At 47.1% G+C, this 13,883-nt stretch overlaps 1 long non-coding RNA gene across 3 annotated transcripts; it reads right to left on the bottom strand.

Annotated features, from left to right (window-relative positions):
- Positions 1-9,507: 9,507 nt before the first annotated feature.
- On the bottom strand, positions 9,508-13,167 carry LOC122234097. 3 transcript variants are annotated; one of them, XR_006211826.1, is made up of 4 exons: positions 12,785-13,167; positions 11,601-11,726; positions 10,728-11,468; positions 9,508-10,020 (listed from the first exon to the last, which is right to left on the bottom strand). It is a non-coding gene; the product is annotated as an uncharacterized LOC122234097 (long non-coding RNA). The 3 variants fall into 3 exon arrangements; XR_006211827.1 differs by having other exon boundaries at positions 9,508-10,891; positions 11,203-11,468; positions 12,785-13,163; XR_006211825.1 differs by having other exon boundaries at positions 9,508-11,468; positions 12,785-13,161.
- Positions 13,168-13,883: the final 716 nt, after the last annotated feature.

The raw sequence follows: 13,883 nt of genomic DNA on the forward strand, positions 1-13,883 counted from the left end.
GGCTGCTTAAGTGTTCTAGGCCCACCTCACATGCCTCCTCCTCCAGGTAGACCTTGGGGATGTCTCCTGGAAGAATTATTCAGGTCTCAAAATTTTACTGGGGGCCTGCTATGTGCCACGTGGTGTTTCAGGTGGTGGGGATCTTCAGTGGAGACACCCCAGGTCTCCCTGGCTTTTTGTGGATACTGGAATGTCAATTCCAGAAGAACCCAGCCATGCCCAGTTCTGGAAGAAGAGCATTCCAGGAAGAAGGGACAGAAGTGACAAGGGTCAGAGTGTGGGAATAAGACTGGTATGTCCCTGCAGCCTAAAGAAGGCCAGGGTGCTAGAGCTGAAAATGCTGGGGGTGGGGGGTGGGGGGGGGGGAAGTACAGTGATGGCAGATATGTGGGCTGGGCTTCACATGGAGTCAATGGCCCCCAGGGGACGGGCCTGAATTTTAGCCCAAACTTCAGGGACTGCTGCTGGGAGGGTTTTAAGCATGGGGCTTATATGGAGCCGCGTGTACTCACGGGGGCCCTACTTTGCCAGGCTTCTCCCCTCGCAGCCCACACTTAATACAACGTACGCCCACAGCAGCCGCCTCATCAGTGTGCATGCGGCCGAGGGGTGGGTCAGGACTCAGCTGAATCCCCATGCACGGGTTGTGGACGCCAGTCGACTCTGGGTGCTCCCCACAGACCTCACTTGTGCTCAGCAGGTCGGTGCATGAAGGCATATTAACCAAGAGCTGATTCTGAAACTAAACTCACCAGGAAGGTTCAAAACGGATACCGGGAAAACCTTCATTGTCTTTGATTTTTCTCATCTCGTGGCTGATGAAGCTACCTAAACACGTACCTCTTTCCCCAAATCAGAGGGTCAACAGCAACTCGTCTAATACCCCCCCAGTCAGTACAGCCCTTGTGGAGGCTTGAAGAATGTACGTGCGACAAAGGGGCACACAGAAGTTCGTTGTAGGAATGAGCAGACGGGTGCGTGGATTTCAGAATTTGTTTCTCACTAGGCTCCAAGGGTTTGGGGCCTGAAGAAAGAGAATTGGCTTATTTCAGTCCCTACCAATCCCCCTGAGTATTTCCTAGAGATCCTCTTTGGTGAGTAGTGTCATTGAGCATCGGACAGCAGGTTTGACCCCAGCTAGAAACTCTGAGGTTCAGAGAGGGGGAGTAACTTGCCCAAGGTCACACAGCCAACGTAGGGCTGGAATTCTACGGGGTGTTCCCTTCATTGTGCTCTGCTTGTTTCTTGACAGATAAAGACGGGCAGAGAAAGAAGGTTCAGAATACACACCAGATGGGCATTACTCACAAAAAGGGACCTGGACCATAGGGAGAGCTCTCTCCCACTTTCCTCACTGGTCCTGCTCTGTAGGCTCACCCACAGCAGGGCCCTTTTGGCAGGGAACGCTGGGCTCCTGTGTATCCGGGGCATGAACTTTGAGTGGGCACATCCTCTCAGTTTGTTCATCTGTAAAGCGGGTACAGTTTTAATATCTTTCTCACAAGGTGGTAGCCGTGGCAAATTAGCCTATGAGAAGTTTCTCCCAATGCCTGGCATGCCCTAAGTCCTCAGTAAATAATAGCCATTGTCAGCATTATTTTTTTACGACAGAAAATATAAAAAATACAGACAAAAAAAATCACCCATCATCCCAAACCTAGAGATAACCATAGCTAATATTCTGGACATTATCCTTCTAATCTTTCTTCCAAACACACACACACACACACACACACACACACACACACATACACACACACACACACACACACACAATTTGCTTATTAATTTCTGGTATATTATAAACATTTCCTGTGTCACCAGATTCTTCCAAAATGGGATTTTCATGGCTCTTTTAGCCAATATCTTATTTTTGGAAATTTAATTTTGTTAATAATTTGCTGCTGCATGTAAGGCTTCAGTAATTGTTCTTATACGTAAAGCTTTATTAATATGTATGATAATTGCGTCTGGATGATTCCTAAATGTGGACTTGCCCGGTCACCAGGCATGCCTGTTTCTGAAGCTTTGTGTAGAAATTGCCGAAACGCCCTCCGAAAAAGGTGGGCCACTTCCTACTCTCCTGAGCAGAATACACGAGAATATATGCCCGCATTTCCACCAACCCTCGGCATCATCGCTTTAAATACTTTTAGCTTTTAGATAGGCCCCAAATATTACATCCTGTTGTTTTAAATCCCTTGATTGGTATGAAGGTTGAAATTTCACCCGTTTTTATTCATTTACGAAGTGGCTGGTTAAGTCTTTTACTTTTTTTTTTTTTTTTCTACCGGGGTATTTGTTTCCGTCAACCTTGAAAGAGGGTGGTGTATACTTGGGATGTTTTGTCACTGTGTTAATTGAAACAGATCGCCTGTACTGTGTTTGTGGTCTTCTAGTATTTTAGTCAAAACGTGAGAGTCACACGAGCTTGGCATGCTGTTCATCTGACTCTGGGCTTCGGTCGTTGGTAACTGGCCAATCACATTGTTGTTTATTCCTGTCCCCAAGACTGTTGTTCCTGGGGTGGGGTGGGGGACGGGGGACGCAGAAGGCAGTCCAATAGGGTTTCACTTTTATGACTTAATTTGAGAGAGAGAAAGAGAGAGAGAGAGAGAGAGGTAGAGGGGTAGAGGTAGAGAATCCCAAGTAGGCTCTACACTCAGAGCACAGAACCGTGAGATCATGACCTGAGCCAAAATCATGAGTCGGATGCTCAACCGACTGAGCCACCCAAGCGCCCTAAGATCTTTTTGCTTCATATCAGAGCCCTACCTGGAGCCCCAGCACCACCCACCTTCTCGAAACAGCACTCTTTAGGGGCTGTTGATGTTGCCACTTGGACCCCTTTCCTATCCTCGTGATACACATTTAGCACCCGAAGTCTCTAGTGGGTCCCGTCTTTGAACAAAGTGAGGAGAGGGTGGGAAAAGGAAGAAGAGTTAGTGTTATTGTTTGTTTTTTTTTAAGCAACCTAATTTAAGTGCAAAAATCAACTTTCCTTCTGAACAATGTGGCAACAACCTGAAAGCTGTGAATGGTGGAGCTAAAGCTGGGGTACTTGTGAGGAAAAGCTTTTATCCAAAGTCCCGGGAGAGAAAGCTGACTGTTTCTGTGCTTACAAAGGACATGCTGACCTGCAGGGATAACCCACCACAGCCCTCCTTTACCTCCTCAAGGATCTTTTCTTTGTCCCCATCAGTGATCCCAGAACAGGGACTACATGTCTTCACATGGTGTAAGGGACATTCACGCCCCCAGCTTCCATTCCCCCTCCTTCTGGTAACTGGTCTCCTCTTTTCCTTTGGCAAATCCCATTCTCAGTTCATGGGTCTGGGGAGAAGTTGACTCCCATACCAGCTCTAGGGGTGGGGGGTTTGGCTCAGGTCCATCCAGTCAGAGCTCCACAATACTCGTGGCCTCCATTAGGACAATGGGGGATGGGCACGTGATCCAATTCAGGCCAGTGACAGTCAGACCTAGAACTGTGGCCCAAACCATCAGTGATGGGAGCCCTCTCCTCCGCCAGGCGCAGAGCTGCTGGTGGCCATCTTGCCACTCTGGTCTCCCACAGAAGGAAGCCGAGGGGATAGATGGAGGTAATGAGCCTGAGCCCTGAGACACTAGTGAGCCCACGGATCGAACCATGCCTGAGACCCACTGTTGGACTTTTCAGTGGTGTGAACCAGTCAACTCCCTAATTTGGCATGGGCTCTTTTGAGCTGGGTTGCGGTCACAGGAGTCCTGACTAATGCAATCCATTCTGTAGATTGCCTTGAACATCTGAATTGTGGATACTCATCGCGGTTCTGGGGTTCTCAGCTAAGGCAGGGTGGAGTGGGGTGGGGTGAGTAGGGGGTAGGGCCATGAGCTCACAGGAAAGGCACCTAGAAAAACACATGTGAGGAATAGTTGAAGAAACACAGAGGGGGACTCCAGGGAGATGTGACAGCCTGTTGTCATGGAGACCCCACAGTGTAGACCACTGGATGAAGGATTTTTAGAGCTGGATTTTAACTCCGCGGGAAGAAAAGTTACCGACTCTCTCGGATGTGAGGAGGTAATGAGTTCCCCTCCCCTGTGGGCGTGTAAGACGAAAGTGTCTAACAGGATGTCATCAGGGAGATTCAAGCAGCAGGTGCAGGTTGAACTAGATACCCTTGACATTCCTGCTAACCCTGAGCCATGATGAATCTGTTTTCAGGATGAAGAGGTTAGTGTTTGAATCAGGTCTTTCTCATTTGTGACCCAGCTTTTCCAGCAGAGAAATTATGTTTATGAGGGTAGAGTTGCTATGGAGACAATTAAAATGACAGATTCCATGCTTAAAGCAAAGAAATAGAGATACTGCCTTTAAGAGTATGGCCCCTGCTTCCCAGCCCCAAAGCCCTATGCACTTCTCCTGTTACCCAGAGCTTGCACATAAACTGGGAGACTCCTCGAAAAGGAACTTGGCTCCCAAAGTCCCAGAGTTGGAGGCCAGTTAGAACAGGGGCAGAGTCACTATCCGGACGCTACCCCCAAGGTTTGCTTTAAGTGGGTGTCAGGAGGCCCAGCTGGGGGTTCTGACTATAGCCTCTTCTCCTGGCCAGTTCCCACGCGGTATGGGGTCCCCAACTCTGGGGCCAGTCTCTCTCCTTCTCTCAACCCAGAACCTCTGTTCCTTCTAAAACGGAGGCAGAGTCTGCCAATCTCTCCTACATTCTCCACAGAAATGACCTTGCCGCGTCTTTCGGCCCTTTTTTTCTTTTTGAGATGTTTATAAATCACCACTGTACATGGCATTCATGGTCGGGGCATTATTTTGAGGATCGTTTAATATTAAAAGAATTTTCTTCCAGTTAATGGTGTTTGTTTTTCCACCGTGATGCTTTTAAAGTGTGGGCATGTGCCTACGCATGAGCTCAGTTGCTGTTGGTGAAGTCCAGTTAAAATTCATGGAAAACAATTTCCAAAATACAGATTAGCTGTTTATAGGCTCTTTTGTTGTTTTTTTTTTTTTTTTTTGAAGGAATCTATGTATTTTGTTATGTCAGCCATTCCTGAACCGCAGGTGTTTTTGTGGCATTTTTGTGGGCCTCCTGGAGCCATTGGGAGGCAGCTGTCTTTTTACTAAACTTCCTCAGTGCAAAACTTCCTCTAAAGCAAACATTAGAAGCTTCTTCCTTATCTCAGAGATCTGAGAGCCTTCCTTGTCTCCTTTTCCTGTTAGTGACTTCCCTCTCCCTCCTTTGGGTAAATACTTATCATGTCTGGGACCCTGATGATTCATAATCCACGAAAATAAAATGTACAGATGTTTGGGGTTTTTTTTAAATGGGCCAAAATGGACACTTTTCACATCTCACTCCTCGGGGTATTTTATGGTTGATTTTTATTTTAGGGGAAATGCTATGTCCTTATAACCCTGACACAAACACCTTGTGTCAGTGGGCCTGGTTCCCTGGGACACGTTTCTGGAAACAAAAGGGCAAAACACCAAGAGCGTCATCACTGGTGGGGGGGGGGGGGGGGGGAGAAATAGGGTTCATTTTTGATTTTCATTTTTATGCCTTTCTATGGCTTCTGGACAACCTACAGCAATCATGCACTGGCTTAAAAATAATTAATCAATATGCCACTACATGTTCTTAGAAAAAAGAATTAAACATATGTACAAGGTTAACGTCTCCTTTGACCACATCCTTTCCCATCCTGGTTCTCTCATAAGAGGTAACCACTGTTAGTCAATCTGGTCTGTATCCTTCCAGATCTTTCCTTTAGTAACTCACACACACACACACACACACACGCACACACACATGTACATAAGCATCCATGTATTTCTTTAAAAATCAAGGGAAGGAAAACAAACCACGATTTTGGTAAAAGTGCAGCGAGGAGTAGTCACAAATTTTAGAGCAAGAAAGAGTCTTAAAGACCCTGTAGTCCAACTTGCTCATCGAACAAACGCGGTGCCGGGTTCCCGCGTGCCTCCCTTCCCACGAAACCGCGCTGTGATGTGAGCCACATTTTGATATGTGGGGCTTCAGATGAGCAGGCAGATGTGTAAATACTCGTCTCCCAGGCCTGAGTATGATTTTTAATAATCGAATATGGAGCTCGAGCCAACGTTTTATTCAGGCACTAAATTTAAAAGTGGAGCCAAGAGACTTTAAAAAATTTATGATTCCACAAACGCAGGGAATTTTCCCCCACGATCGCTATCTTAGAACTAAAAGCATTCAACCGGCCCTGTGTGGCTTGGCTCTCTTTCCCGAGCTCCAGCTCAGGGGTGCCCCTGAGTCTCAGGTGAGCTGCCCAGGCTGGGGTCCCTCCAGACGGCGGGGGCCCGGGCCCTGTGCCCTCTCCCACCCCCATCCCCGCCCCAGGCCCAGGAAGGCCTCAGTTATAGTCCCCTTCCCTTCATACAACCCTCCGAGCGAGTGAGCGCCTGAGCGCCCTGGATAAAGATAGTGTTTCGACTTGAAAGAGTAATTGCTGACACACATTACTGTTTCCCCGGAGGAGATCAGTCCAGACAAATCCTCTACAAACCTAGGACAGCAAGCTGGGCAGTTTATGATGGCAGCCTGCTTGGTTGGCTTTTGCTCTCCCTTGTGAAGTCGTTCTGTTGCCTTTTCAAGCCTTGTGTCCAAACGCCTGCCATGCCGACAGTAACCTCGAGCCTTCCCATCCTGCCAGGCCCATCACCAGGATCTGCACCTCGGAGGCTTGGGGACAGCTCTGCACCCCCTCCCCCCAACACACACCACTTGGGAGGACTTGGGGAACACAGGATTGTTGCTGATGGAAAAGCACCCTGGGCAGTGGAAACAGCCAGTGCAAAAGTCCTGAGACAATGGGCCTCCCCCGGGTGGCTCAGTTGGTTAAGCATCCGACTTCAGCACAGGTCATGGTCTCATGGTTCTTGGGCCTGGCCCTGCGTTGGGCTCTGTGCTGATAGCTCAGAGCCTCCAGCTTGCTTCGGATTCTGTGTCTCCCTCTCTCTCTGCCCCTCTCCGTCTCGTTCTCTCCCTCTCTCTCTCTCTCTCTCTCTCTCTCTCAAAAAATAAATAAACTTAAAAACAAAAATGTCCTGAGACAAGAGGAACAAAGAGGCAAGTCTGGCTGGAGCCGAAAACGTGACAGAGGAAATGGAAAATTATATTGGGGACAGTGAAGGAGCTTATTTTTGGCCTTATAGGCCATTGTAAGGATTTGCTTTTTCCTCCAAGTAAGACGAGAAGCCATTGGAGGGCTTTCAGCAGAGGAATGACAGGATCAGATTCAGATTTTGACAGAATCATGCAGACTCCTAATGTTGAAAAGACTATGACAAGATTGGAAGGAAGGAGACCAGATAGGAGGCCATCTCTGTCTTCCTTCTAAGAGATATTGGTGTCTTGGTTGGTAGCACAGAGAGGGTGAGTAGGAGAGGTCCTGATATATACTGAAGGTAGAGTCAACAGGAATTTGGCTTAAATGATTGAGAAAATGGAGGTATTTTCTGAAATGGGGGAATTGCGAGGGGACCACCAACAGGTGGCGAATTCAGGAATTTGGTTTTGGATGTGCTAAGTTTGTAATGCCTTTTAGACACCCAAGTGGATATATGAGCCTGAAGATCAAGAGAGAGGTCTCAGGGCGCCTGGGGAGCTCAGTTGGTTGAACATCAGACTCCTGATTTCGGCTCAGGTCATGATCTCATGGTTCGTGGGTTCAAGTCTTGCGTTGGGCTCTACACTAACAATGCAGAGTCTGCTTGAGATTCTCTCTCTCTCCCTCTCTCTTGGCTTCTTCCCTACACATTCTTTCTCTCACTCTCTCTCTCTCTCTCTCAATATAAAAATAAATAAACTTTAAAAAGAGAGAGAGAGAGAGAGGTCTCATCTAAAGATATGTTTCAAGATAAAGCCATGATACTGGACGAGTAGCCAGAGAAGAAAATCAACAAACGCATGAGTATGAACAGCGAAGAGAAGAGGAGAAGAGTCAGAGAGGGTTGGGGAGGAAGGAAACAAGAGAGAAAGTGAGGGAAGGGCAGGAATGGGAGAGGGAGGGAAGGAATTGAGAACTGAGTTCAGGAATGCCCAACATTTAACAGTTGGGGAGATCATGGAAGAACTCCAGTTAAGAAAGCATTTCCATTGCTGGAGGGTGAGATCCAGGGGAGTGTGGTATCCTAGAAGCCAACAAAGAAAGTGCTTCCTGAAGTAGAAGATGATCAACGATGTCACACACTGTAGAGGAGCTGAGTATGATGAGGTCTGAGACTTGGCCACGGGCTTTAACAGTATGACCTTGAAAGGAGCGTTCTCGGTGAAGAGCAGCCTGATTGGACAGGGCTCAAAAGAGAATGGAAAAAGTACAGGTGAAGATACGAGAAGAGATAGTTACTTTGAGGAATTTAGTGTGAAACTCCATGACATCAAATCTTGGGGGGGGGGCACCTGGGGGGCTCAGTCGGTTGAACTCCCAACTCTTGATTTTGGCTCAGGTCATGACCTCACGGTTCGTGAGTTCGAGCCCTGTTTCCATGCTGATGACACAGAGCCTACTTGGGGTTCTCTCTCTCCCTCTCTCTCTCTCTCTGCCCCTTCTCCCTCTCTCTCTGTCCATCTCCCCTGCTCACGCTCTTTCTCTCGAAAGAAATAAACAAAATCTTGGTGTGGCAAAAAGGCCACTCAACGCCTACCTGGATTGCCACGAAAGGACAAGACCCAAGGCGTTCCATTCCTGTGGGCCTAGCTTGAGATGTTACCAAATGCCAATACTTTACTCAAGCATATTTTTTCTTAAATAGAACGGGCATTCAGGGACACACAGACACAGCACTGAGCGTGAGGCAGTGGGAATTTCTTCCCGGATGTTTGTCCTGCGCTAAGTGGATTTTTCCACTGAAGTGGATTTCCAGTGATCCTGGAGTGGCTTCTTCTGCCCAAATCTGTATCATGGGCTGACACTAGGTCAACAGGGAAACCCATCTCCAAACGCCCCTTCGGGTTCTCGGAAACCAGGAGAGCTCACCACATTTTTAGCTCCCCACCTGACCCGCTCGTCTGTCCTTATCTTTTACGAATGTTTAATGATGGTTGCCAAGACTTCCCACCAACCATTTGGACAATGAGTCAAATGACTAATTGGCAAACGATGTTTCCAGAGCCTTGATATACCGCAGCACTGTTCTGATGGAAGGTTGCCCAGGCACGCAAAGTCCTAATGGTAACGGGTCGGTGTTGTCTTTGACCTCACATCCAAAGTTGGCGGTTTTGAATATTATTAACATGCAGACATTGGATATGGATTTACTTTGATCAACGAGCCACAGCCATTGTGGTATTGACACATGAGTAGACAGATGTCCACAGATGAAGAGAAAGTTCAGAAACAAAGTCGAATTTACATATTCATTTGTTTGATAAAGGAAGCGTTTCCAATAAGTTAGGAAATTAATAATGATTTAATGAAATCGTGCCAAAGAGATTGATTAACTATTTAGAAAATACAAGGTTAGAGCCTCACCTCACTTCCTATACCAAATAAATCCCAGTCCAATTAAAGGCATCAGTGTAAAACTAAAACAAAGCAAGAACTAGACCAGATGATAAGGAGATTCTTTTTTGTCTGACCTTGAACTGGAGATGATCCCGTAAATATCCACACAAGGAAATATCCACACAAGGAAAGGAGCTGTGTATGAAATGTTAATGGTTTGACAACTTAAGACATTCCGTTTTTATTAAAATAGAGCCCTGCTCTCCTCGGCCTCTCCCCACCCTTCCTGCCCCAATCCCTTTCCACTCCTGTCCTCTGTCGCCAGGGCCTTCTGGGATCTAAGGAGCACGGGGTGGAAAGCTGTTCGCTCATCTTGAGAAAGGGAACCCAGAGACCCAGCGAGGGGAAGCAGTTTACCACAGAACAAACAGCCCAAGAGTAGTGAACAGCTAGACTCCCTGCGTTTGAATCTCAGCTCTGCCACTCACTAGCTGTGTGTCCTTGGGCAGATCGCCGTCCCTCTCTGAGCTTCAATGTCTTCATCTGTAAAAGAAGCCGGAAATAACATTGCCATAGTGGTTTGTTATGAGGATTAAATGAACTACCAACCCGTGGCAAGTGCTCAAGTAAGGTTAAGTTTATTGTTGGGCTTAGGGTTAGCCTTACCTTACCCTGGAGGACAGGACTTCGATCATACACGTCCTCACAATGGTAGACGCCGGTGAGGTCATCCAGCCCTCACCAAATACATATTTTAGACAGAAACTGGACAGTTGTCCACACTGCCATTCCTTTTAGATCTATTCTCTTCTCTTAGCCTCCCAACAACGGTGGGAGGCAAACAGGGCAAACAGAAATTGTACCCATTTCAAAGATGATAAAACAGATGTGAAAGGTCTTGCCCACAGCCAGACACGGGACTGGACTCAAATGTCCTGGCTTCTCGACCGTAGTTTCACACCGAAACCTCCAACTTGCCCGCTCAACCAGACAATAACCATGGTGTATTTGTTGCTGTCATCCAAAGCCTCCGTTTGTAGAGCCTGTTCTGCACCCAGCCCAGCACGAATGCTGCACGTGCATTATCTCATCTAATCCTGAGAACAATACTATGGAAGAGACACTTTTTACACATAAAGACACCAAGGCCTCGAAGGGTTAGGGGAGTAGCCCAGGGTGGCCCGGGTCCTACGGAATGAAATCCCTCTTCAAATGAAGGCCCATGTGATGCCGTAACCCGGGTTCCTTACCGCTGTTCTAAACCAGGAGAGACACTGGGAAGCATAAGACTGGGTTCTTGCCTTCGAGGAGTCGTTAATCCACTCTGGGGAGATCCCATGGCTGCAACTAGGCAGCACCAGGATTCAGACCCCGGCTGTCTGATTGGGGTTCCCACGTTGTCCTCCAACTTCGCCTGAAAGCAATCATGCTAAAATACTAAATGACGTTAAAATACTGAAATAACAATACAGAAAGGAATCACTGTGGACCTACTAAAAACAGAAGCCCCGGGCCAGGCTACGTGGAATCCACAGAAATGGAGCCATTGATTATTAATACACCAAGGGATTCGACCAACACCTACTGAGGACCTGACGTGTGCCAAGCTCGTTTCTAAACCCTGTGATGACTTAAGCCACATCTCCCCAAAGGGTTTGCGAGACAGGCTGGGGAGGAGAGACATAGCTAGGCAACTAGACAAGTAGTCATTAAAGAGGAAAGTACTTATTCGGGGAGAGAGTCGGTTGGCTTCCTGGTTCCAAGACCACGGATCCGGGGTCTCTGCCCTCAAAACACTCGAGATCTTTTTTGAGGAGACGAGACACACAGATCACCAACAGAAGAGTTCAGAGATAAAAGTAGGTGACGTTGACGACTGTAGGAAGGCAGTAAATGAAAATTGCCGAGGGAGGAATTTGAACAGAACGCGTTTCTGGAACTCGCGTGGCTGGGAAGGCTTCCTGCAGGCTTCGAAGCCCAGGCTGGTAGAGCTGTGGCGGAAATCCATAGTTAGTTATTATTTTCCTGAGTTTAAAATGAAAAATATAAAACGAAATGAAGTCGGGACGAGGCGGTCCCCTTTCCCTCCCTGCCCTTCCTCCCCCATTCCCGGTCTTACACACCATTGCTCTTCTGGATTGCCTGTTCCCATAGATCCCCACGTCTCATGGAAATAGAGGCAGGGAGAAATTGTGAGGACATGTTCCTTTTGCCTTGCTTGCCCCTTCCTCAAATCACTCCTGACCCCACTGTAAGGAGACAATATTGAAAATAGTCAAAAATAATCCCACTAAAAACATGAATCAAAAAGTCGCGGCTCCTGGACATGTTTTTAAAATTGCCTAGTTGCACGCAAGTCCCTTTAGTGCTCGAAGGACTTTAATAAAATTGATTTTCTGAGTATAGCCTTTTAGCAGCTACTGTATAAGCTTGAAATATGAACCCTTCATTGTTGAAAGTGTTTCATTTTTGCCCTGTTACTAATGATGAAGGGAAAGTGTGGGTTTGGAATTCTCCATGGCTGACATTCTCATAATTAAATAGTGTTAATAATAAAGCTTTGCAGATTTTAAACAAACTGGCACAGAAGTGGCACAGTTTGCCATATTTCATTTAGAGACCACAGCAATTAGCCCTTAATGAATAGTACACAGCGGCATATAAGGGAGTTATTTCTACACGTCGTTTATTTGCCAAATCACAAAAGGCGACATTTTCATTCTGCTGATTGAAAATGATTCTCGGGATTTCTTCCGAAGGCCTCTTAAGTAATTGCATTGCGAAACTTAGAAATAAATAAATAAGGCGAGAGAGAAGAACATTAATTGCTTTTAATATCTGCAGTCTAATTTCAGCAAAGCTTAGCAGACTGGTAGCTCTTGGATATCACAGCCATGCCACAATGGATCAGAAATAGAAGCCTCATCATGGATGATATATTTAGAGCTGATGTTTTTATTTTATAATTTTAGGAGAGATTTTTTTTCTCCCAGGCACGTTGTTACTCCTTCCTGTGAACTGACATGGGGTGGGTGGGCGGGGGGTGGGGGGGGGGTGGGGGGGCGTTGTTATAGAGGATTCATGGGCGGGGTGACTACAAGGTTGTCGCCAAAGGAAAATGACAATGCTTGTCCCGAAGGAGAGACCAGAGAAAGAGCTGTCCAACTGTCAAGGTTGTGAATGACAAAGAAACGGTTTTCCTTTTATGGTCTTCCTCAAGGCTTTTGGGCAGAAGAAGAAATCATTTTTTAAAAGGTAGGTGGGGTTCTAGAACAATTTTTACACACTTAAAAATATTACTTCTTACCTTCGGGGCTCAATCTTCTTATCTGCAAGTTACATGGGAGAAAAGAAAGGCAGGAAATAGTGACTTCGCTGGACAAAGTCTAAAAATCACCCCGGGGGGTGTCAAACATACAGATTCCCAGTTTCCACATGGCTTCTACCAAATGAGAGTTTCCAAAGCAGAGGGGTTCAGAATCCTAGCCTTTGTGAAAGCATGCTAGATAATCCTGAGTGTCTGGTAAATCTGGGAAACACGTACTCAGGAGTCTCTGGGCCCTTCAATTCCATAGCTGTTAACAGACTCAGGGGTGGCCATCCTGCAGTGCATTGTGGGAGAGGGCAGAGGCTGCCTGTGGGGGCCCGCAGGAGGAAACCACAGACCCCAGCCTCAGAAAGCCCTTCCAACCCCTCTACAGTGTCCCCATCAAGGGCACAATTTACCCTTCACTGTGAATCAGAAGGAGCAAACTGTTATGTTAAAAACATCTCCAGGCCCAAGATGGAGCCGCCCTTGCCCCAGGGGATGGGGGAGGTGGGGGAAGGGCACGTTAGCAAACAGACGCTTAGATAACTGTCATGCCCCTGTAAATGTCCCACCTGATGAGAAACAGTATATCCAGTCAGCCAAGCCCCAGACGCCAAGCCAGCTCTGCCTATACTCACTTCTTTGTTCCTTATTCATTTTTCTATTCTTCTCTTCCTCATTCTTTTCTCTTTATCCCATATAAGCTTCCCGCTGTCTGCCTCCATTTTGCAGTTCACTCAACCCTTGGAAACGGAGACTGCCCGCTTCATGAAGTGTTACATAAAGTTAGTTTGTATCGCCCAAATTGTCTTCTTTAGTCATTTATAATCCTTCTAAGGAGGGGGGTTAAGGAAAAGTAAGTTTCAACAAGGACTGGATGGGAGGTCACTGAGTATGGGAGAGGCAGAGGCCCCCGTGGGGGAAGAGGTGCTCCCTAGGGTATGATACAAAGACAGATGAACAGACAATTAGAATAGCATAATTGCACCCCCTTCTGTGCCATAAATCCCTGAGTGAGGCTTGGGGTCCCTTTCAGGGCCACAGAACCCCCTCCCCCCCCCCCCCCCACCGGCTCTAGAATGAAATGGGTGAGCCA

Source organism: Panthera tigris, chromosome E2 (assembly GCF_018350195.1).
Source record: "Panthera tigris isolate Pti1 chromosome E2, P.tigris_Pti1_mat1.1, whole genome shotgun sequence".
Taxonomy (NCBI): domain Eukaryota; kingdom Metazoa; phylum Chordata; class Mammalia; order Carnivora; family Felidae; genus Panthera; species Panthera tigris.